This window comes from Suncus etruscus, chromosome 14, assembly GCF_024139225.1.
Source record: "Suncus etruscus isolate mSunEtr1 chromosome 14, mSunEtr1.pri.cur, whole genome shotgun sequence".
NCBI classification, from domain to species: Eukaryota; Metazoa; Chordata; class Mammalia; order Eulipotyphla; family Soricidae; genus Suncus; species Suncus etruscus.
In genome coordinates this window covers 33,070,171-33,094,947 of record NC_064861.1, presented here as the reverse complement: position 1 = coordinate 33,094,947, position 24,777 = coordinate 33,070,171, and the positions used below count along the sequence as shown (strand labels likewise).

The 24,777-nt window shown below is 47.8% G+C and overlaps 1 non-coding gene across 1 annotated transcript; it reads right to left on the bottom strand.

Moving 5' to 3' along the window:
- Positions 1 to 11,118: 11,118 nt before the first annotated feature.
- Positions 11,119 to 11,227, bottom strand: LOC126029238 (U6 spliceosomal RNA). The gene has a single exon (XR_007502880.1). It is a non-coding gene; the product is annotated as a U6 spliceosomal RNA (small nuclear RNA).
- Between the last annotated feature and the right edge of the window lie 13,550 nt (positions 11,228 to 24,777).

Genomic DNA, 24,777 nt, shown 5'->3' with positions numbered 1-24,777 from the left:
TTGGCTGAAAGGGTTTAATTTCTTTCTTTCTTTTTTTTTTGTTTTTTTGGGTCACACCTGGCAGCGCTCAGGGGACCATATGGGATGCCGGGATTCGAACCAACAACCTTCTGCATGAAAAGCAAACGCATTACCTCCATGCTATCTCTCCGGCCCCTGAAAGGGTTTAATTTCAATATAGTTACTCTCTATGACCTGATATAGTCCAATCAGCTTGACTGATCCTCTTACAGCCCACAGCCCTTTCCCCCACTCTCCAGCTTCTCCTAGGCCGCTCTCCTGTTCCTTCTTGCTCTGTAGACACAATACAGAGAGGCAGGCATGCAGTGACATGGCCTCAGAAACCAGCCCCCGGGGTGGGGGTAAGGGCTCGAATCTTGATGCTGTGTGGCCCTGCAGGGCTGGGGGAAGCTTCTGAGGCTTCTCTGCAAGGCCTCTCCCACAGCAAAAGGTTCCTGCTACATGCACCCAGTGTTGAGGGCTCCAGTGTGGAATTCTTGTCCTCTCTTGTCCTAACAAGGCTCCTCCCACTGAACTTGAGAATGCTGGAGGCCAGCCTGGCCCAAAGAAGCTGCTGACAGCACCAAGGGGAAGGGAGATGTTACTTGGGCACTTGAGCTAAATCCAACACAGTCCTCAGCAACCTATTGCAAATTCCTGATGGGGATGTCCATGGGCCAGGGAGTTTGGACACTCTTGAAAACCTGAGTTGACCATTTCTTTTTGTTTGTTTGTTTGATTGGCTTTGGTTTTTGGGCCACACCTGGCAGTGCTCAGAGGTTACTCTTGACTCTGTGCTCAGAAATTGCCCCTGGCAGGCTTGGGGGATCATATGGGATGCCTGGAATCAAACCCAGGTCTGTCCTAGATAGGACAGGCATATGCAAGGCAAATGCCCTACCACTGTGTTATCTCTCCAGCCCTGAGTTGACCATTTCTCACAAGTGTAGACACCTTGAGTTCCGTGACCTAGCCATCCCTGTTTAGGACACTGAATCCAGCAACTCTCTGGCCTGGGCTGCTTTAAGATCCACCTTGTTCCTATGAATGACAAGGGGACATTACTAGATTTCATCAGCCAGGGAAGAATGTTTGCAGCTATATGTAGTACTTTCTCTGCTCTGCCAGAGGTGCCCTCACATCAGCAAGGGCAGACCTCTCTCCACCCTGCCCCACTCACCCCACCACAGGTACCTTCTATATGGCACCCGTGGAAGTCTGTGAATGGATCTGCTTCTCCCAAGCATACTGCGTGTCTCCATCATCATTTAGGATATTAAAATGTCCTCATTCCTTGACCTCACTCTCACTCCATTATTCTCACTCAGTTTGTTCAGGTCTTAAAAAAATAAAATATAGGGGCTGGAGAGACAGCATGGAGGTAAGGCATTTGCCTTTTATGCAGAAGGATGGTGGTTCGAATCCCGGCATCCCATATGGTCCTCTGTGCCTGCCAGGAATGATTTCTGAGCATAGTGCCAGGAATAACCCCGGAGTGCTGCCGGGTGTGACCCAAAAACCAAAAATAAATAAATAAAATATATATCTTTTTTTAAAACAACTGGGCCAGGGTTCTGTCTCAAAGTGATGGAGCACATTCCTAGCATAGCAAAGCCTTAAGTTCTATTTGGGGCACATACACACACCTCTAGCACTACAAGGTGTAACTCTGGTGGCTCCTGCCCTGCCAGACCCTGAGCAATGCTGTCAGGCAAAAACTTACCAGATTGACCCCCAGACCTCATGGCACATGTAGATATATCACAGTGTGTTATCACAATGTGGTTTTAGTTTGCATTTTTTCTGATGATTAATACAGCTGAACCCCATGATATGGTCAGGGGCCATTTAGGCCTCACTTTGGACAGGGGTGTTTTTGAGAAGCTCCTTAGGTGGCTCTACTGTGCTGCCAAGGTTAAAAACCACGGAAGGAAACCACAAGTCAGTATCTGCTGCTCTGGTTCTAGATTTCCTGTCCTTGAACTCAGAGCTTTGTGGATCTGAGCACCCTCAGCTCATACTAACACAAAGTTTCTCAGAAACAAGACATTGTTACTGGTGTTAGGCAGTTGAGAATCTTTGAGAATGGGACCTGGACTTCAGAAGGGTCCAGGGAGGCCCTGTGTTGTCCACAACTGCCACAGACATTTCCTGACCACAAAAATGGTCCCTTGCTGGTCGTCCCCACCCCTACCCCAGGGCCCAGGCAGTCATGTGGAGGAAGTGGAGGGGCTCTGTGCCAGGTACTTCCCAGTTTCTAGGCCTGTAGGAATGGGACCCAGCTTGTGTGGGGGTTGTGGTCAGGCAGAGAGTTCGAGCGTGAGTTCAGGGCGCTGGGTGGGGCTGAGCAGTGCCTGCTTTCTGTGGCCTGGCTTGGGGTGAAAGGGCAGCCAGTAGGGCTCTCCCTTGGGGGAGGTCCCAGCTCAACCAGCTCCTGCTTCTGTAGGTTTGTGTATGGGTCCCAGTGGTTGCTTACCCACAAAGCTCTCCTCTGTCCCTTGCTCAAGATTCTTGCAGGGTGGAACCCCTCCAGACTACCCCTCATTGGCCCTTTACTTTTCTGAGATGTGGCAGTAGTGTGAGAGAACATGGTGTGGCCCTTAGACACACACTCCTCAGCTGGTGATCCTATTATTCTCCCACCTCTAGACTTGTCCCAAGCCCTGCTGGGCACTTGACTGGACTCATCAAGTTCAGTAAAAGGGTATTTAGTAGCCATGGGACAACAGCCTACCACTCAGGAAGGAAGATGGAGTGCAGACAAGCATGCAGGACACAAAGTTCATACATTTCCTTCCTAGGGATTGGAGGTATGCAGGGGTCAAACTGTAATGCTCCAGGTGAGCTTTGTGTGGTCTGCGTGTCTGGTGAATGAAGGACCTCTGCAGTGAGTCTGAGGATGAATGCTGGGGCCCGGTAGGCAGAGTGAATCTGAACCCCTGATAGAGTTAGTTCTCAAGGAGCTAAGAGCTCAGTAGGAGGAAGCACCTTGTTGGAGCCTATCCTGTGCTCTTGAAAAGGGCAGGGTCCACCCAATGTTGACTAATGACCTGCCAGCTGGGTGGCAGGAACTGAAGGGCAAGGAGGCATGTGGGCCAGGTGGACCATTTGGAGGCTGGTGGGCACAGTGCCAGCTTCGTGGTGTCATGCAGAGTGGATTCAGGTACATCTGAAAACTGCTCAGCTCATACAGTATTTTATGTTTGCTAGTCTAGCCGGAGATATCATTGGGTCTACTTGATTTGTGTTTATTTTACTCCTTATAAAAGTAAATTGGGTTAGGTTATCCTTTGTAGGCTCACAAAGAATTAAGATGGTAAGTTTTTTTTTTGTGATGTTCACTTTTTAAGACAAACATAAAGGGCCTAAGCGGTGGCACAAGTGGTAGGGCGCTTGCCTTGCACATGCTAACCTAGGACGGATCATGTTGTTGTCCCATATGGTCCCCCAAGCCAGAAGCGATTTCTAAGCACATAGCCAGGAATAACCCTTAACATCACCAGGTGTGGACCAAAAAAGCAAAAAAAAAAAAAAAAAGACAAACAAATTTTTTTAAGACAAAACTTCAAAGAAGGGGCCAGAGAGATAGCATGGAAGTTGGTGTTTGCCTTGCATGCAGAAGGACGGTAGTTCAAATCCTGGCATTCCATATAGTCCCCCATGCCTGCCAGGACCGATTTCTTTTTTCTTTTTCTTTGCTTTTCTTTTCTTTTCTTTTGTGTGTGTGTGTGTGTGTGTGTGTGTGTGTGTGTGTGTGTGTGTGTGTGTGTGTGTGTGCGCGCGTGCCAGGAACGATTTCTGAGCACAGAGCCAGGAGTAACCCCTGAGTGCTGCTTTCAAAGAATACATATGAGAGGAGAAAAGAGGGAACCAGAAAGATAGTACAGGATAAAGCACTTGCCTTGCACTACACCACCCCAGGCTCTAACCATGCACCTCATATGGTCCCCCTGAGTTCTGCCAGGAGTGATTCTGTGTGTAGAGTCAGAGGTAAGGCCTGAGCATAGTTGAGTGTGACCCAGATAAAATAGAGGTGGGAAATCAGAGAAAAGTCCATATTAGGGAGAATTAAAGGGTGAAAGATTTGATTCCAATGGTATTAGATTAAAAAATAAGTAGTTTAGATTGGGAAACTGCAAACCAAAGCCATAATATGAGATACCACTTCACACCATTTAAGGTAATCATTCCAGATCTTTAAAAAAGTAGAAAACAGGGGCTGGAGAGATAGTACAATGCCTTGCAAGCAGCCAATCCAGGAAGGACAGTGGTTTGAATCCCAGCATCCCATATGATCCCCCAGGCCTGCCAGAAGCAATTTCTTTTTTTTTTTTCTATTTTTTATTATTATCTTTATTTAAACACCTTGATTACAAATAAATATGATTGTATTTGGGTTTCAGACATGTAAAGAACACCCTCCTTGGGGCCTGAGAGATAGCATGGAGGTAAAGCATTTGCCTTTCATGCAGAAGGACAGTGTCTGAATTCCCGCATCCCATATAGTCACCTACGCCTGTCAGGGGCGATTTCTGAGCATAGAGCCAGGAGGAACCCTGAGCACTGCCGGGTGTGACCGAAACCAAAAAAAAAAAAAAAAAAATTAAAAAAAAATAATAATAATAACACCCTCCTTCACCAGTGCAACATTCCCATCACCAATGTCCCAAATCTCCTTCCTCCCCACTCAGGAGAAATTTCTGAGCTCAAAGCCAGGAGTAGTAACCCTGAGTGCTGCCGTGTGTGACCCCAAAACAAAACAAAACAAAAAGGTAGAAAACAGGGCCGGAAAGATAGCACAGCCACAGAGCTAGGAGTAACACCTTAGTACTTCCTGGTGTGACCCAAAACCCAAAATAAATAAACAAAAAGGTAGAAAATAAAGTGTATTATTGAATTGAAGAACAGGCACTCAGCTGTATCTCTGAAGCCATGTTCATATCAGCATTATTTACAATAACAAAAGATGGAAATAGCCACATGTTTGTAAGCAATGAATGGGTGAGTAGAATGTGATTTGTGCTTACAATGACTGGAGAGAACAGCCAGGGCCCATCCCTCCTTAGATGCCATCCATCTCACTTGTGGGCCATATAGAGCTCCACAGTCTCTTCTGCTTAGAATACCAACAGCCCAAACACCTCAGTCTACTGATCCAGGCCACCCTAGACTCAAGCTCCCTTACCCAGCCTTGATGACCCTACTCTGGGAACTGCTACTGGGCCTCTTCTTTCCACTGTGAATTCTAGCATCTAACTTTGACTTTTGTTTGTTTTTTGTTTTGGGGCCACACCTGGCAGCACTCAGGGGTGGCTCCTGTTCTGCCCTCAGAAATCGCTCCTGGCTGGCTCTGGAGACCATATGGGATGCAGGGGATCGAACCCCAGTCTGTCCCAGGTCGGCCGCGTGCAAGGCAAATGCTATCACTCCAGCCCCCTAACTCTGACTTTGTGGCCTGTCAGCAACCTCCTGTCCCCCCAAAGTAGATTTGCCTCTGGCTTCTCTGCTGTGAAGGAGACTGTGGAGGAGTGAAGCCTCCATGGCCTCTGACTGCTACTGGGCCCTGGGAAGGAGTCAACTTCCTGTCTTCCTCCCACAGAAGCAGCTTCCTCCTCCTCTACCAACTCCTCTTCCTCTTCTTCCTCCTCATCTTCCACCATCTCCTCCTTTTTTCTTTCTCCATCCCAGGTTCCTCTGTGTCCTGCTTAGCAGTAAGAAGGCAGGAAGGACACAAAAATGGGGCCTCTTACCCTGAGCTGTGTGGGCTTATTGGGCCACCTTGCCATTACTGCCATCAGCCTGTGGAGTTCTTACATGTGTGGGCACCTCCACACTTCTTGCACCCAGAGAGGTACCACTGGGCCTTCACATTTGGGCCCAACTACATCCTCCTTCCCCGCTTTGTCACCAGATCTAGGAGCCAGGGAGTAACCAACTTCATTTGGCCGGAAGAGGTGAAGTGAGCAGCTGTGGCCATGCTTCGGGTGATGTTAGTTCCTGTCCCAGACCCCAGATTTGAGATGGCCGGTGCTGCTGTTGTTCACCTCCACATCCGGCCACAAACACCAGCCCCTTCTCACGTGCCTTCAGGCTCCCTTAGGAAGGTTTCTCAAAAGCCTTTAGAGCCAGGGACCTGAGATTATCTTTTTATTGCAATTTTGATTAATGATTGTTCACAAACTGATAGTAGAAACACCATAGAACAAATTTGCCCTAGAGATTAGGAAAGGTTTACATCTGCCTGCTGAGCTCAGGGCCTGCACACCTCTTCCCTCCAAGGTCAAAGCCAGTCTTGGCTGTAGTGCTTGAGAGGCCCACCCCCATCTGTACATACACAGTGAGGGCCAAAATATTAATGCACTTAAGTCTTCTTTGGAATTCTACAGGCCATAAATTACAAATAAAAGGAGCTAGGGACCAAGCAAAAAGACCTAAGAGTTTTACTCGTGTTTTTCTTTCTGGTTTCTATTACTAACCTTAATGCCTATCACAGATTAGCTTCTGAAAGGGAGAATGGGGACATGAAGACCATGAGGTCTTCCTGCAGACTTCAGGTCCCATCACAAAAGAACTGGTAACTGAAAAGTGCCCAACACCAGGCGAGGGGTGGGAATGCTTCGAGTCCTAGGATAGGATAGGAATATGCTGGAGCTCCAGGACTCTGATCCAGAGCCATCATCAGAATTTCTGGGATGGGGGCTGGAGAAATAGTACAGTAGAAAGTGTTTGCTTTGCACCTGGCCAACCAGGTTTGATCTCTGGCATTACAGACAGTCCCCAGAGCACGAGTAACTCCTGAATATTCCTGGGTGTGATCCAAAAAGCCAAATTGGAACAAACAAAAAAGTGTTTTCTGGGATGGGGGGTGGGGGGGCTCCAGTCAGTGCCCTTCCAGGGAGAGCCCCAGGGAGTGGGGTGCTAGTTGTCAACTTGGGCCTGCCCCTTCAACTCCTCTGTGGTCCCCAGGGTGTGGAGAGTAGAGAGTTGGCAGAGTCTATTCTAAACTGAAACTGGAAAATGAAACTGGAAATCACAGCGTCACAGCCCTAAACACCGGGGCATTCTTTTCCATAGGGAGAGTCCCCGAGGGAGAATGAGTGGATAGGGGGGGACAGAACTCTTCATGGGGTCAGGAGGACAACCCCAAGAAACCTGGCCTGTCTGCAGGCACAAGAGCAGGGAGGCAACAACAGCAGGGGGCCTCAGTTCCGGGGAGCAGTTCTGCTCTCAGAAAAACTATTTTCATACTTGCTGTTGAAAAACTTTTCAGAAATACTTTAGGAAGGGCTCAGGGTTAATCTAAGGTTTCTCAAAATTAAGCATTTCACACCACCACGTTCTAGCCCCACCAAGCCCTGCCTGGCCTACTGGGCTCCCTCCCACTCACTCCCCCACCCACACTAACCCCTCACCCCCCTTGCCAGCCATTTAGGACTGTGGTCTTTCAGGATTGTTTGAAAGTGCAAAGTTCAAAACCTGGTTCCCACCCCTTCCTATCTCCCAGACCTATACAGTCTATTCCCCAAACCTACACAAACATACGCACAGGAACAGAAAGCAATTGCCAGCAAAGGCATTATTTTTGTCCTTTTACTGATAGGCAAAACACCCCCACAGAGTTTGGGGATAACTTTGACGCTGATACTAGGGCAACTTTGCTGGCAGCAGATTTCCTGAAGGTTCTGTAGAGTAGGAAGGAGTACAGAGAGGAAAGCTGGAAGCAGGAAGGGGTGCAGAAGGGAAAGCTGAGAACCCTTTCCCTACCCACTCCCCAACAGCCCTCCCTTTTCCCCTGAAATATCTCTTCCTGGGGAATCCTTGTCCCAGTCCTGAAGCCCCCCCCCAATCCCCATATACTCCCTTTCATATCTTAGAAGTCATACCCCCTGAGGTCCCTGTATGATTCATCGTCCAATTTCCTTCTCCCTCTCTGGAACTAGAATTTGGGAATCAGGGAGCCTGTCGATGCTGCCTGAGGTGATCTCAGTGCCTGGCTGTTGCTTCACCAGATTTGAATTCTGAGTAAAGGAGCTTGAAGGTACTGAGGAAGTTTTGAAATTTCAGTCACAATGCAGCCAGGGGTCCTGGTTGCTTGGTATATTCCAGCCCCATAAGCACTTTCAATTGAAGATAAAATGGACAGAAGCCTATCTGCTATCTAGAGTCTCCTTTCCCCAGCTGTGGAATGTTTAGACTCTCCCAGTGTTCATGGGAATGTGGGGGTGAGGTGTGCATGATTGTGGGATTAGCAGGCTTGTGTGTGTGTGTGTGTGTGTGTGTGTGTGTGTGTGTGTGCAAGAGAGAGAGATATCTTGGTGGCATCATAATCTGTGACCTTTGTCTTTTATTTTTTTTGGTTTTTGGGTGACACTAGGGGTTACTCCTGGCTCTATGCTCAGAAATCGCTCCTGGCAGGCTCAGGGGACCATATGGGATGCCGGGATTTGAACCACCAACCTTCTGTATGTAAGGCAAACGCCTTACCTCCATGCTATCTCTCTGGCCCCTGTGACTACCCCTTCCCCACATAGATGGGCCCACATAGCCTCTTCCAGACAGACAGAGGATTCCTGGGAAAACTTGGAAAAGAAAGGCCACTAGGGGATTGGAGGGATGATACAGCTGGTAGTGTTTACCTTGCATATATACCCAGGTTTAATCCCTGATATCCCATTTGGTTCATGGAGTACTGATAGGAGTAATTCCCAGAGGGCTGAGCCAGAAGCTACCCCTAAGAACCACTGGGTATAGCTCCAAGAGAAAAAAATAGAAAGGCCACTTTGAGGAGGCAAGGAGGGGTGAGGGGGTGCTGGACAATGATGTATATAGATGGAAAAGATAAGGCGTGCTAGTAGACAGCACAGCACTGACTGCAACCCACATCTCCCATAGTTTTCTACCTCCTTTCTCATCTGAAAATGGACCTGCCTTCATGCATGTGCCCAAGAAGCATAAGAAGCATAAGAAGCCAGACTGAGAAAAGCCCTTTTTTATCCTTCATGGGCCAAGTGACTTTGAGCCCATGACTGAACTGCTCTTGCCTCATTTTCCTCATCTTGCAGGACCAGGACAATTGACTTGTCCTCTGTGACTTAATCAGGGTGAGCTCTTGACATAGGGTGAGCCTCTCTCACCCTTAGCCAGGGTATCTAGAACAGGGTTGTGAGGAGCCAGTGAGGTGGCAAAGATGCCACCAGAAGCTGGAGAAAGACACTTTTGAAAATACTGAGAGTGGAGCCGGAGAGATAGCATGGAGGTAAGGCGTTTTGCCTTGCATGCAGAAGGACTGTGGTTCAAGTCCCGGCATCCATATGGTCCCCCGAGCCTGCAGGTAGCAATTTCTGAGTGTGGAGCCAGGAGTAACACCTGACCCAAAAACCAAAAAAAAAAAAAAAGAAAGAAAGAAAGAAAGAAGGAAAAAGAAAGAAAAGAAAAGAAAAGAAAAGAAAAAGAAAGGAAAATACTGAGAGCATGGGTCCAGAGCAAAAGCAAAACAGCATGGCATTTGCCTTGCACATAGCCGAGCCGAGACAGACCTGGGTTCGATCCGTGGCATCCCATCGCCCACCCCCCTCAGCCTGACACAAGCGATTTCTGAGTGCAGAGCCAGGAGTAACCCCTGAGTGCCACTGGGTGTGGCCCAAAAACCAAAAACCTGAGAGCAAAGCTTCCCTCCCACCTTTGGGGTGGAGCAACAGCTCCAGTATTTAATGCTAAACTGGAAGATGCCTCAAGGAAGGTAGAAACCTGAAACCACAACCCTTTGTGCTTTAGGCTGCCCTGAGGCAGTGTGGCCTCAGCAGATGGCAAGGCCTAGAACAAGCAGCAAGCCCACTTCCTCCCTGTGTTCCTCCCTGTGTTCCAAACTGCAGGAAGCAGGGTTTGGGACAGGCCTTTCAGGGGTTGTGTGGGGGAGGCCTGGGCAAGGGTCAGCAAGTGCCAGAGCCAGAACAGATCTTTCTCCAGGCTCCCTCTCCTCTGTTCCCAGGGGCTGCTGTGCTGACGCCTCTTCCCTCCCCTCCCCGGCCTGCCTGGGACCCCTCTGTAGCTGAGACTCCCTTGCCCTGGCTCTTCTCTCTTGAGATTGCACGCGATTGCACAAAAGGCGTCCAGCTCGAGAGATGCAGGCTGGAGAGGAGAGCTGAATCTCTTCTCAAAGGAAATGAAGTTGTGGTTTTGCGACGTTCTTTTCACATCCGTGGTCGGCTTTCCCAGGGTTCTCAGAGGTGAATGCAGGGTCAGCCCAGTGTCGCCAAATAAGGTTCACCAGTGACCTTAGCAACAGCCTTCGCTGCCCATTGGCTGCTCCTGCTGCTGCCGCCTGCCAATGCTTGTCTGGCTGCTGGGTCAAAGTGAGGCTGAAGCTTCCAGCTGCTCCCATTAGAAACCGCTGCCCTGTAGAGAAACCTGGGTGAGGTGGAGAGCTCTGGGCTAAACCCTGGTATGAAGCATATTGCCCAGTGCCCATACTTCAGTGGCCACCGGCCAGCCCTCCACCGGCTGTGACTTAGTGACCCCCTCCCAGCTGGCCAGAATAAGCTTCCCTCCCCAGGTCCTTGCCTTTCAAACTGAGAAGCTGATGGTTCCTGTGTCATTCCTTTTCAGTGCCAGGTGCTCTGCTTAGCTCTGGCTACTTTAACTCTTTGGATTCTCAACAATTTGGGGGAGTCAATGAGCACCCTTTTATAGCTAAGGGAATATAACTAAAGAAAGTTCAGGGGGGGGCGGGCGGTGGCGCTAAAGGTAAGGTGCCTGCCTTGCCTGCGCTAGCCTTGGACGGACTGCGGTTCGATCCCCCGGTGTCCCATATGGTCCCCCAAGCCAGGAGCAACTTCTGAGTGCATAGCCAGGAGTAACCCCTGAGCGTTACCGGGTGTGGCCCAAAAACCAAAAAAAAAAAAAGAAAGTTCAGGGGGCAGAGAGATAGCATGAAGGTAGTGAGTTTGCCTTGCATGCAGAAGGATGGTGGTTCAAATCCTGGTATCCCATATGGTCCCCCGAGCCTACCAGGAGCGATTTCTGAGCATAGAGCCAGGAGGAACCCCTGAGCACTGCCGGTGTGACCCAATAGCCCCCCCCCCAAAAAAAAAAAGTCCGTCACTAGTACCAAGACTGTTGGTAAGTGGCAATCCTCCCCCATCTGACGCCAGTTCATCCTTGCACAGGGGCCATGCTAATGTTCTCTATATCGTTCCAATTTTAGTATATGTGCTGCCGAAGTGAGCACTAACACCAGTTCCAACAGGCCCTGACCCCATGCCATGAGCTGTTTATTGCCACAAACTCTGCCTCAGTGTTTGTCTGTGACCTAAGAATATTTCATCTGCCTCACAGTCAGGGTGAGGGTCCTATGGCGTCACTTAACATGTAGGAGCCAGTGCAAAGTTGTGGTTGTTTCGTTACCACCTTGTTGCTGATGACTTTGGTACCTGCTCAGTGCACCTCAAGGCATCCTCAGAGGATGCTGCTGAAATGTTGAGGTTTCAGCAGTCTGGACCAGACTTCTCGGTGGCCCTCGTACTTGGTTTCCACTTCCTCATTCTCAGCCTTCTCTTCCTGCTCCCCCCAACTGCATTACTGAGGTATCAAGACCTCAGAGAGGAAGGAGCCTGTTGCTGATGCCTCACCTCCCCTGCCTATGAGTGATAGGGGAGGGGTGAAGGACAGGCAGCCAGGGCCACAGGGAGCAAGTTGAGGCCAGAAGGTTGCCCAGACAGACTGCAAGGGTAGGAGCTGAAGAGATAGAACGGGGTTAAGGCACTTGCCTTGCACAGGACCACCCTGCTTCTCTTCCCCTCAACAGCTAGGAGTGAGCTCTGAGCACAGCTGGGGTGACTCAAAACAAAATAAAAAACAAAAACAAAACTTAAAAAAATCATTAACAACCACAAGCCAGAGCAATAGCACAACAGTAGGGCATTTGTCTTGCATGCTGCTGACCCAGGACTTACCCAGGTTCGATCCCCAGCATCCCATATGGTCCCCCAAGCCTGCCAGGAGCAATTTCTGAGTGCAGAGCCAAGAGTAATCCGTGAGCACTGTCAGGTATGGCCATAAAACAAAACAAAACAAAACAAAACAAATCAAAAAAAAATCATGAACAACCAAACTGCAAAGTCAAACAGACCTCATTTTTCTCTCCCCCAGGAAAGGGTGGGGTGTTTCAGCACTGTTGACCCGAGAAACAGTTTCAGAATCAAAACAGTTTCAGAATAAGCAAGGAAGGAAAGATGAAAATGTGCATTCCCTGTAACTTAGCAGGGCTCCCCTGAAAGCACCCCCTAACCAAACTCTTTCCCATGTGTACCAGAACCTGCTCACAGCACTGGGACAGGTCCAAGTGGCCCCAACATGAGAGAAGACAACCAAGTCGCCTAGGCTCCTGCTATGAAGATGAAGGAAAGGCAGTGATTTTCTAATGGCGGCAGCATTGGGCAGGCAAGCGTGCTGTTCTGGACACTGAGTGTAGCGCCCTAAAGAAGTTATTGGACACAGTTCTGTGCATGGAAAGGCTAACAACTGGCAGAACGGGACTTTATTGTTGGCAGCTACATTCCAAGAAGGTAAAATGGAAAATGCACAGAAATTGCCATCAATAAAGTCAATTAGCACAGTTAGCACAGTTGCATGTAACTGACCCAGGTTTGATACCCAGCATCCCATATGCTCCCTTGAGCTTGTTAGGAGGAGTAAAAAAGGAAAAAAAGGAAAGGAAAGAAAGGAAGAAAAGTCAGCTTAGTTGGGGAAAAGGAGGAGTGTGGTAGCAAAGATGAGGAGGAGCACACAAGGCCCAGACCAGTTGGTGTTTTACCTCTTGATCTGGTGGTAACTGTACAAATATTTGCTGTATATGTTCTATTTGCTAAACAGAATACTTGTTTGCATAATTATAATACTTGTTTTGCAGTGAAAATGGAACGTGTGTGTGTTGATTCCAGCATGGATACTCCACAGGATCTTTTGGAAGAGAACAGGAATGCCCCACATGACTGAACCTGAGCTGTGATGCAAGTTCCAGGATCTTGGAGGAAATGACAGATCCAGCTCTGACTGGAGTTTGATTTGTCACTTCAGCAGAGAATCGTCCACTGGTGTCTCTGGAAACAGGACTTGGAAGAAACCACAGTCAACACCTGCTCAGGCTTCAGGAGAACTGAAGGGACAAAGGACACATGCCAATGACTGTACCCAGGAACCACCCTGCTCCACCCCCATATTATCTGCCTAGTCCTTACAGAACACAGGGCCAGAGAAAGAGAGGACAGAGGTTAAGGCACTTACCTAGCATCCAACCCTTGTTTTATCCCTTATATCACCCATGGGTCCCTAAACATCACCAAGTATAGTTTTGGGGGCCCCTGGAATTCCTGAGCATTATTTGGGAACCCCTTCTATCCCGCCCAATAAAAGACAATGCAAGAAGGAAAATGTCCTTCAGTAGGGGCAGAAACAGGAGCTTACAGAATAAAGAAAGAGTCCAGGACCTCAGGGTGAGGCTTTTTGGGCTGGTGCCCCCTGGGGACTAGCATTTCTTTTTTGTTTTTGTTTTTGGGCCACACCCGGTGGTGCTCAGGGGTTATTCCTGGCTGTCTGCTCAGAAATAGCTCCTGGCAAGCACGGGGGACCATATGGGACACCGGGATTCAAACCAACCACCCTTGGTCCTGGATCAGCTGCTTGCAAGGTAAACGCCGCTGTGCTATCTCTCCGACTAGCATTTCAAAGGACACAGACCTTGTTTTTCTGTTTTGTTTTTGAGCCATACCTGGTGACACTGAGGGGTTACGTCTAGCTCTGCGCTCAGAAATCGCTCCTGGGTTGGCGGACCATATGGGACACAGGGGATCGAAATGCAGTCCCTCCTATGTTAGCATCGTGCAAGGCAAACACCCTACCGCTGCGCCATCGCTCTGGCCCCAGACATTGTTTTATTCATACCTATGTACCTGGCCTAGAATGGGCCTTGTAGATAGCTAAACTTTCTCTTTGTGGAGAGTAAATCCTCCTTAGGTCCTGCAGCGACAATGTCATCCTACTTCATCAGGTTCCCTGATTCTCTGGGTCATCTCCAAGTAGCCCAGGCTACTACAGGGAACTTCCTGAGTAGGTATCAGGCTTGTACCCACAGCAGCACATAGGTTTGAAAGATAATGCAGCCCCCTTTTTAAAACAAAATGTCACCAGTTTCTACAGCAACTCTTTAAAAGCCCCGATTTGGCTGGCTATCATTCCCTCTTCGTGCTCTCTCAGTGTTCAGGTGGGGTGGTATTGAGCCCATTGTCAGTGTTCTCTCCTCAATTTCCCTGGAAACGCCCTGAAACTTGGCTAGTGGTAAAACTATAGATATTAGCTCCTATCATTGACTTTATTATTTGAATGGACAATCATGAATTCTGTGTTGTCTATCAAGCATGAACTGGCTGACCTACCTCCTACCTCACTTTTTTATGATTTACTGTGTGTGTGTGTGTGTGTGTGTGTGTGTGTGTGTGTGTGTGTGTGTGTGTGTGTGTGTGTGTTGTTTTGGGGCCATACCTGGCTATGCTTAGGGCTTATTTCTGGCTCTGTTCTCAAGAGTCACTTCTGGCTGAGTTTAGATGACCTTATAGAGTGCCAACAGAGATTGAACTCCCATCTGCAAGGCAAGTACCTTAGCCACTGTATCTCTTCAACCCCCTAAATGTGATTTCTCAAATTTTATTTTCTTTGTAGGCACTATGGTTTACAATACAATTAATGGGTAGCATTTCTTGGATAAATCATTTCAACACCACACCATGCCCTCCACCAGTGTCCGCTTCTTTCCAACGAAATCCTAGTGTTTCCCTACCCCTCTATTTCATGTATTCCAAGCTTCCTACTGAAGATCAATTCTCTGTTACTGTTGACTATGGCCATTTGTTATTCTCTTACAGTGTTTATATACTACATATTGGACATGAGAGTTGTTTCCAGATTTTAGCTATTGTAAATTGTAGAATTTGTCCCCAAAAAACCCTCAACGATGGAAAATGCTCCTAGGTAAAATAGTTTAGATCTTAGAATGCAAAGAGTTTGCAAATGTGTACCCAGGAAAGAACAGAATAGTTGGAAAGAATAGAATTGATAATAAATATCTGCTACCATACAAGCATAGAATAAAGTTGTGTAAGTCCTTTTGACATGGGACAAAAACTTGAGCAGAAATAGAATAGGAAATTATCAGGACTTTTTACTTTTCTTTAGTTGATTTTGTGCCACACCCAGTGATGCTCAGAGGTTGGTTACTTCTGGCTTTCTACTCAACAATCACTCCTGACTGTGCTCAGGGTACCAAATGGGATTGAACCCAGATCTGCCATTTGCAAGACAAGCTCCCTCCCCTATGAGCTCTCTCTAGCCCTACTGTATACTTTTAATGGTGTTTACTGATAAGCTAAGTGAAATACCATAGCCTCTGGTCTATTGTATATTGATGAACTTTATCAATAAAGCAATAATTCATTAAGTTGAGAGTCCTGTGGGAGTGTGAACAATACCTTATTGCTTAAATGGCCAGCCTGTAAGCTCAAGCCTGTGGCTGCCTAGGTTAACTAACATTTGAACAATGCCTGTATGTTTGTCTTCAGATGTGTTTGTTTATCGTATTTTTTGTGACCAACCTCTGCTGGACGAAGGTCAGAAGGTACCAATCAGTGACATTAGACAGCAAATAGTGCTATAATGAACATAGGAGTGCAAATGTCTTTTCTAAATAGAGTGTGTGGGCCCTTGGGATAGATGCTAACAAATAGAATTGCTTGGTCAAATGGGAACTCAATTCCTAATAAGAAGTGTCTTATTATTTTCCAAAATGGGTGATATTCCCACCAATAGTGAATGAGTTTCCCCTTTTCTCCATATTAATGCCAACACTGGTTGTTTTTCTTTGTGATGTATGCCAATCTCACTTGTATGAGATGATAGTTCATTGTTGTTTTGATTTACTTTTGCATAATTACAAGTATACAGAGCAGCTGTTCATATATTATTTTTGCATCTGTATTTCTTCTTTGAGGAAATTTCTGTTTATCTTTTCCTTCCATTTTTTAATGGGTTCGCTTTTTTTTTCTTGTAAAGTCTATTAGTCCTTTATATAGTTAATATAGAATATTAACCCATTTATCAGATGAATGGTGGGTAAATATTATTTTACAGTTTTTTAGTAGAACCAGAGTCCTAGGTTCCAAAACAAGGATCTGGTGAGTTGAGAGTCTGGAAGCAAAACGTTGATGCAGGAAATAATCCACACAGTGAAAAAGTACAAGAAAGGATTTAGGAAATACAACATTCAAGCCAGGAATCCCACCATACAAGCCTTCTGCTCCTAAGAAGAAAATAAATTGGGCCCGGAGAGATAGCACAGCGGTGTTTGCCTTGCAAGCAGCCGATCCAGGACCAAAGGTGGTTGGTTCGAATCCCGGTGTCCCATATGGTCCCCCGTGCCTGCCAGGAGCTGTTTCTGAGCAGACAGCCAGGAGTAACCCCTGAGCACCGCTGGGTGTGGCCCAAAAACCAAAAAAAAAAAAAAAGAAGAAGAAGAAAATAAGTTTAGTGGAGGAAGACCAAAGAATGAGCATCTGCCTTACTCAAATCCCTGCTTTTATTCACAAGAACCAGGCCATACCTAGGGTGAGATAGGAAGTAGGGAGTAATCCAATAATCCCATCACCAGATCACACCCTAGAGTGTGGAGTATGAATATTGATTAGGGTAGGACCAATAATCCAGCATGTGTGTTTGGGGGGTCTCCTTATTCTAGTCATTATTTCTTGTATGGTGCTTTTTAGTAGTGTTATTTGTTCATTTTTGCTACCATTTACTTGCCTAATTAAGGGACAGATATTGTTAATTTTATTTAAAGACATACTGCTTATTTTGGACAAAATGCTTTTAGAGGGGCAGTTGGTGGCTGCACTTAGTGGTGCTTAGGGCTTATTCCCGGCTCTGTTCTCAGGGATGACTCCTGGCTGGTTCAGGAAACTATATGGGGATGTTGGGGATTGAACCACATGCAAGGCAAAGGCCCTACCATTTGTTTTATCACTCTGGCCCCAAGCCAAAATGCTTTTCTTTTTTTTGGGGGGGGGTGTAGGGGGAATGGGGAAACCCAGCAGTGCTCAAGTGTTATTCCTGGCTCTACGCTCAGAAATTGCTCCTGGCAGGCTCAGGGGACCATATGGGATACTGGGGATCAAACCAGGGTCTGTCTGGCTGCTTGCAAGGCAAATGCCCTACCATTGTGCTATTGCTCCAGCCTGACAAAATGCTTTTTAAAAAAATATAATTTACACTTAAGGTTATATTGGAAATACGCAGAAATTTTCGGTGCCTGGGGAAACTAGAACTTTGGATGACTCACTTGATTGCAATGTTAGCTTTATTGTGGAGATTTGAAACTGAACCATAATAACTCTGAGGAGTCCAGATCATGTACCAGGAGCTGCCAGATGCCCAAATAGTGCTGTGGGATTCAGCTTGTTCATCTCCCAGAGTTCCAGGACTCTCTGGGCAATCTTGTGGATGAGATTGTAGATCCCATTGGTACTTATGGTAATGAACTCAGCCACCACTGAAGATTCACGGGTGGGAACATGGAGGAGGAGACCCCCGTTAGTGTGAATTATCTCTGGCTACACTCACAAAGAGCAGGTCTGATCTCAGCTATGAATCCACCTTGCTACTATATGTGAGTAGCATAACCTCTCTGAACTCAAGCAGGCCCAGTGGCCTAATGTAATAGGCACTGGCCTCTTAAGCTAGGGATCATGGGTTTGAGTCCCACCTGGGGTGCACTTCCATGACATGGCTTTTGTTTATTTGGTTTCCAGGAATGGAACCTGGAGCCTCCTATATGTACAACATGTATTCTACTGTTGATCCTCATTTCCAGCCCTAAACCCAATAACATTATAAGTGAAATGCGGCCACTATTTTCTTCTGGTGCAACAGTGGGATCCATCAGTAGCCCAACTGCATGGCCTCTTCCCTTATTAATCTACACAACCGTTGTGGCCTGGGATTTCCTAAGAGCATGTTTGCTGCTGTGTAACCCAAAGTTACCAGTCCATCAATCACAGCTATTGTTACACACTTTAGTAGAAGCAGGGGTCACTGCAGGCCACCAGGCCTTGCAGGTCTGGCCAGGCTTTGTTCTTAGAGGAAGGGCAGGGCTCTGACAAGTGCAGGCTGTGATGCCAAGAGTCAGGGATCCCAGAGCAAGTCTGGATGAAGTGAAGCCAAGAGTCATCTCGAGACCTGAGCTGTGAAAGCCCAGAGGAGCCCATATCAGACATCTGACTTGCATGAATCAGGAAGGGGCAAGACCACAGTGCTGACTTCAGTTTCCGAGCTGCTTTTGGTCTGAGGTAGGCTTTCATTTCATAAGGTGTCTCACTAAGGGGTCTGAGTGGTAAAGTAGTGAGTCTCTTAGGACCTTGACTATGCAGAGCTCAGCTCAAAGGATTCCTGGAGCTCAGTTTTTGGCTTTATAAAGGGAAGTTCCAGTACTTTTTATATGCATTTTATATGTCACATAAGACATAACTCTTGGGGCCAGAGAGATAGCACAGTGGTAGAGCGTTTGTCTTGCATACGGCCAACCCAGGACAAATGATGGTTCTATTTCCAGCATCCCATATAGTCCCCTGAGCCTGCCAGGCGTGATTTCTGAGCACAGCGCCAATAGTATCCTCTGAGCTCCGATGGGTGTGACCCAAAAACGAACCCCCCCCCAAAAAAAGACATAACTCTTTTGGGGGTGTGTAACCCATTGGTACTCCTAGCTCTGCATTATGGCATTTCACCTGGCTTGATTGAGGGTCCATTTAGGGTGCTGGGTACTCAACCTGGGTTAATTGTGTGCAAGGAAAGTGCATCTGATCACTGAGCTCCTGTGTCCTGGCTGAAAGCACTGGTCCTCCATGTGGCCAAAAACCAAAAGGTGAAGGGGAAAAAAGGTAGTTTATTGTTGAGGGTTTTTTTTTGGGGGGGGGGGTGCTACACCTGGTGTTGCTCAGGGCTTACCCCTGCACTCAGGAGTCACCTTGGCAGGCTCAGGGCACCATATGAGAACTCTATGGGATGCCAGAGTTTAAACTGGATTGATTGCGAGCAAGGCAAGTACCTTACTGCTGTACTCCAATAGAAAGAAAAGTTTTAGATGATAGAGAACTATAAAGAAGAAAACAGTCACCTATTATCCATCCCCCCCCTCAAAGGGAACTACCATTAGTATTCCAATATATTTCTCCCTGTCTGTTATCCCACATAAAACTACCTCTTATCTAGACATTAGTTTGGAATTGCAGAATGAGAGGTTTTGCACACAAAGGAAACTAGAAAACTTTTTCTTCAGGAACAAAAGTGCATACATAGCCCTGGGGCAGTCTGTTGCTATTGGTGGTGGTGATTGGGTGTCTTGCATCCTACAGAGCCTGGTGTCACGGCTGAGTGGCTCTGCAGGCAGCAGATCTACTTCCCATCTGCCTCTCTGCTGAGCATAATTGCTGCATCTGTACTCAGCTGTCCTTCCCCAGCACTAGGTGTGACATCGTTATCTACCCAGGCCTGCGGGGCTGTGCTCAAAGGGATGAGGCCCTGTGCCACTTCCTGATAGACTCACACCTTTGTGGTGGGTCTGACTATGCACTTGTTCCTGTGCTGAGGTGACCGGAGTCCAGTGCATTATTTGAGGACACCCCACCTGTAAGGGCAGGACAGAGACTTCATGCACATTGGGCTGACATCAGTGTGAAAACTTTTCTCTGCACTGTATTTCTCCACTAGCCTTAGCATTCTCTGAGGTACCCTGAGAGTGCGGCAAATACCGAGGGTGTTCGGATTGAACATGCAGCCCAATCCCACTGGCTCTTACAGATCTGCCAAGGACTCTAGAGTCCTACAGGACTCCCAAGGCCACAGTTTATCCAAGAGGAGAAGGGGTCATGGTGAAGGAGGCAGCTGTAGGCTGTAGAAATGTTATGGGCCTGTAGAAATGCCTGTTCTTGGTCCTCCTGCTTATCTCAGCCAAACCATAGAGGCCCAGTTTCTGCCCAGGGCTTTAGTTGCGGAATCTTCTAGAACCAACAGGGTCTTTCACAACCAAGCACAAGCAATTATGGGCCTTCCGGGAAGATGATTCCAAGCAAGGATCTGGAGCAGCTGTTGTATGGAGGGGCCACTCAGTATGACTGCTGGAACTATGACCACATCTTTAGTGGTTTAGGTGTACCATTCCACAGTTCTGTAAGTTAGATGTCTGATATGGAACTTGCTGGGCCAAACTCAAGAGTTCAGCAGAGCAGGGATTCTTTCTGGGGCAGAATCACTTTGCAGCTGACTGCTAGTACTGGGTTCCAAATTGGTGAACTCTTCCTCCTCTTCCTCCTCCTGCTCCCCCTGCTCTCCTTGGTGCCTCAGAGCCCCCTCTCCTTCTCTGGCAGTCCCACCCCCTTCCCTATTTAAGGACCCTTGTGACTATGTCCAACCCATCTAGTCTTCTTTTTTTCTTTTATTTATTTATTTATTTATTTATTTATTTATTTATTTATTTATTTATTTTTTTTTTTTTTGGTTTTTGGGTCACACCTGGCAGCTCAGGGGTTATTTCTGGCTCTACACTCAGAAATTGCCCCTGGCAGGCTCAGGAGACCATGTAGGATGCCGGGATTCTAACTGATAACCTTCTGCATGAAAGGCAAATGCCTTACCTCCATGCTATCTCTCTGCCCCCCCCCTTTTTTTCATGTGGGAGCATATTCTGCTGTGCTTAGGGCCAATTTCTGGCTCTGTATACCGGGATCACTCCTTGGGGGTGCTGGGGATCATATATGGCATCAGCAGTACAACAAGGCCTTGTGCAAGGTAAGTGCCTTAACCCCTGTGCAATCTCTCTGACCCAACAAAAGTTATACTTAAAGCAACTTGAATTCCCCCCCCCCCATTTTGTTTTGTTTTGGGGTCATAGGGTTTACTGTTGTCTTCACTCAGAAATTACTCTTAATGGATTAGGGATACCATATGGGATGCCAGAAATCAAACTTGGGTTAGTTACCCTTGGGTTAGCCAACCACCCTACCCACTATACTATGGCTCTGGCCCAAACAGCCATTTTTATTGAATTGTCTGTTATAACAGAACTGAGAGGGAGATTCTCTGCATTGAATTTGACCTCTTTATTCCATTGTCAACTACGCCTCAGCCTGTTGCTTTGCCTTCTCTGAGGGCTTGGTCCTCTGGCACACAAGGATGCCCCCACTGTTGAAAAGCCCTTTCTATTTAGGGGCCTTTCCACCTGCCTACTTTCACTACATTCAGCCTGTCCAGGTCTCTGCTCCTGTTGGAGGTGGAGAGGAGCAGGCAAGAACACCTAGAGACATGTAGTGGGGGCAGCCCTGTAAGCTGAGCAGTAGGCCCCCACACTCCAGAGACCCCAAACTTGAGGGCTGGAGCCAGAGCCTTACTTAGTTAGACACTGAGGGCTGACAGAGTTAGAGCTGGGGGGAGTAGTAGCCAAGTGGAGCAGTGCCCCTTACTCTGCACCTCTCATGCCCTGAGGGTTCATTTCCTACCTGCCATGTACCATGTCCCCTTCCCTACTCCTCATTAGGAACCTTTTTTTGTTGTTGTTGTTGGTTTTTGGGTCACACCTGGCAGTGCCCAGGGGCTGCTCCTGGCTCTATGCTCAGAAATCGCCCCTGGCAGGCACAGGGGACCATATGGGATGCCAGGATTTGAACCACCAACCTTCTGCATGAAAGGCAAATGCCTTACCTCCATGCTATCTCTCTGGCCCCCTCAGTAGGAACCTTGAAGGAACAGGAGAACACACGCACAAACACACACACAATACACACACTCCCCCATCCCCACCCACACACACTCCTGCCCCAATAATCTTTGACTCTGGGCTGCTTGATATGGCCCAAAGGAATCTACGACCTCAACTGGAAGATCAGTGGGTGGCACAGGGAGAAAAAAGCAAGACATGGCCCTTCTCCCATTGAGCACAATGACCAGCTCTTTATCAGGACTTTTCTCCACTTTAGCCCTCAAATTCCATCCCATGCACTGGAGGAGGGCCGGAGGGCTCAGCATCCTGCTTCCAAGGTCCTTTGCACTGTATAATCTCAACTAAATTACTTCTGCAATCCACATAGCTGGCCTTTGGACTCATGGTTGGTGGCCTCTGCCCAGAGCATTCTGTAAGGGGATAGGAGAGCCGGATCCCAGGAAGGGCCAGTGTGGGGCCAGATAGATGCCCTCTCTCAGCCTTCCCAGCTAGCCTTCTTCCTGAATCTGTACAGACTGAGCACCTGGCAGGGGGCACCATGTTTGTACCTAAAGATGAAAAAAGATGACTAGAGGGGTGAGGGAGGGGTATTTTATAGGCTTTAATTAATTCTTCTTCTTCTTCTTCTTCTTCTTCTTCTTCTTCTTCTTCTTCTTCTTCTTCTTCTTCTTCTTCTTCTTCTTCTTTCTTTTTTTTGGTTTCTGCAACACATCTGGCAGTGCTCAGGTTACTCCTGGTTCTACACTCAGAAATCGCTCCTGGCTTGGGGGAACATATGGGATGCCGGGATTCGAACCACTGTCCTTTGCCTTATCTCCATGCTATCTCTCTGGTCCATAATGCCTTTTTTTTAAATAATTTATTTAAGCACCTTGGTTACAAAAATGTTCATAGTTGAGTTTCAGTCATTGAATGTACACCACCCTTCACTAGCTTCTTTTTATCCTGACTTCTTACCTCGTGCGATTCAACTATGCACATTTTATATTTTTGGTTTTTTGGGCCACATCTAGCAATGCTCAGGTCTTAGTCCTGACTCTGCACTCAGGAATTACTCCTGGCGGTACTCAGGGAACCATAAGGGATGTCAGGATCAAACCGGGGTCAACCTGTGCAAGGCAGGTGCCCTGACTGCTGTACAGTACTATCTCTCCAGCTATCTATGTACATTTTGTTTCTTTAATTTTTGTTTGTTTTTGGGCCACACCCAGCAGTGTTTAGAGGTTATTCCTGGCTTTTTATTCCTGGCTCAGGTCATTCTTGGTGGTACATGGGGGACCATATGGGATAAATTGAGCCCAGGTCAGCCACATGCAAGGTAAATGCCTTATCCTCTTGCTTAGGCCCCATCTGTGTGCATTTTTTTTTGTTTTGTTTTTGGGTTTTGGGTTTTGGGGTCATGCCCAGCAGCACTCAGGGGTTACTCCTGGCTCCATGCTCAGAAATCGCTCCTGGCAGGCTCAGGGGACCATATGGGATGCTGGGACTCGAACCACAGACCTTCTGCATACAAGGCAAACACCTTACCTCCATGCTATCTCTCTGGCCCAACACACCCTACTTTCAATTCTATCCCATCTCATCACACCTCCCAGAGCACTGCCACCACGCCCATAGCTGAGAGCCCAGCCCTTCACTCAGACTCCTGATACCCCCCCACTCCTTTCCCAACCTGGGGGTCCCTTGGTGGGTGTGGGGGTCGCTGGGAGGAGCAGCCAACTTTCACCTTCTAGTGAGAGTCAGGAGCTCTATCTTAGCTCAGCCTCAGCCTCAGCGTGCTGTTCTTAGTTTTAAGAAATTAATATTGAGACTGTAGTGATAGTGCAGTGGGTAGCCTACCTGGGTTTGATCCCCAGCATCCCATATTTCCCCCCTATTCTTCCAGACATAAACCCTGAACACCTCCCAGTGTGGCCTAAAAACCAGAAAAAAATTTTTAAAAAGAAAGATAATAGCCACAGCTAAGGGAGATAAGTAGCGCGGGCAACTGTTTGCCTAGTGTTTACAAGGGCCCATATAGTCTCCCAAGCACAAGGGGTACCTGTGGTGGCCTCTGAGCTCTTCTAGGTGGGCCCCTCCCCCGCAAAACCCTGTAACTTCCAGTGTAAAAACTACACCACCACCCCCAGGGGCCGAAGAGATAGCACAGCGGTAGGGCGTTTGCCTTGCATGCAGGATGGTGGTTCGAATCCCGGCAGCCCATATGGTCCCCCGAGCCTGCCAGGGGCGATTCCTGAGCATAGAGCCAGGAGTAGCCCCTGAGCGCTGCCAGGTGTGACCCAAACCCCAAACAAACCAACAAACAAAAACAAACCAAAAAACTCCCTCCCCATATACACAGCTCTTCAAACACCAACTCCGTATCCATATCCCCCTCATTCTGTGTAGCCAGCTTTCCCAGAGAAGTCTCTGGACCCTACAAATCCAAAACTCAATCAGTCAGGGCCAGTGACTTTACTTCAGAATGAAGATCCAGGCACCTCCTTTCATTTTTCTGAGCTGAAGGGATTCGAGTTGCTGTAGCATTACAGAGTCAGGTACTGGGCAGTCAGGATCAACTGAGTGAGCAGAACTGGGTACCCTCACATCTAGTCGAAGGGAAGGAGACCTGCCATGCCCAGGATGTGGCTAGAATGAACAGTCTCACCCCATTCCCTGGCCTCACCACCCACCCTAGCCCCCTGCAGCCTGGCCATTTTTCTGTGCAGAAGGGATAAACCTTCCTAAGAAGAAGCCTTTCTGGTCTGAGCCCTGAATATGGCACAGCCATTGGCAACTGCAGAGGTGCTCAAGTTAGACTCAGGATAGTTGCGGGAGGATTCTTATCTCATGGCTGACTTTCAGGTTCCTGACTGTTGCCACCAAGACCCAGACCTCTGCAGCCCCAGGACTAAATAAATGCTCCGATCAGGGACAGGCAGGCACAGGAGAGCTCAGCTGTCTTGCTTAGGCAGAAACTCGCCAGA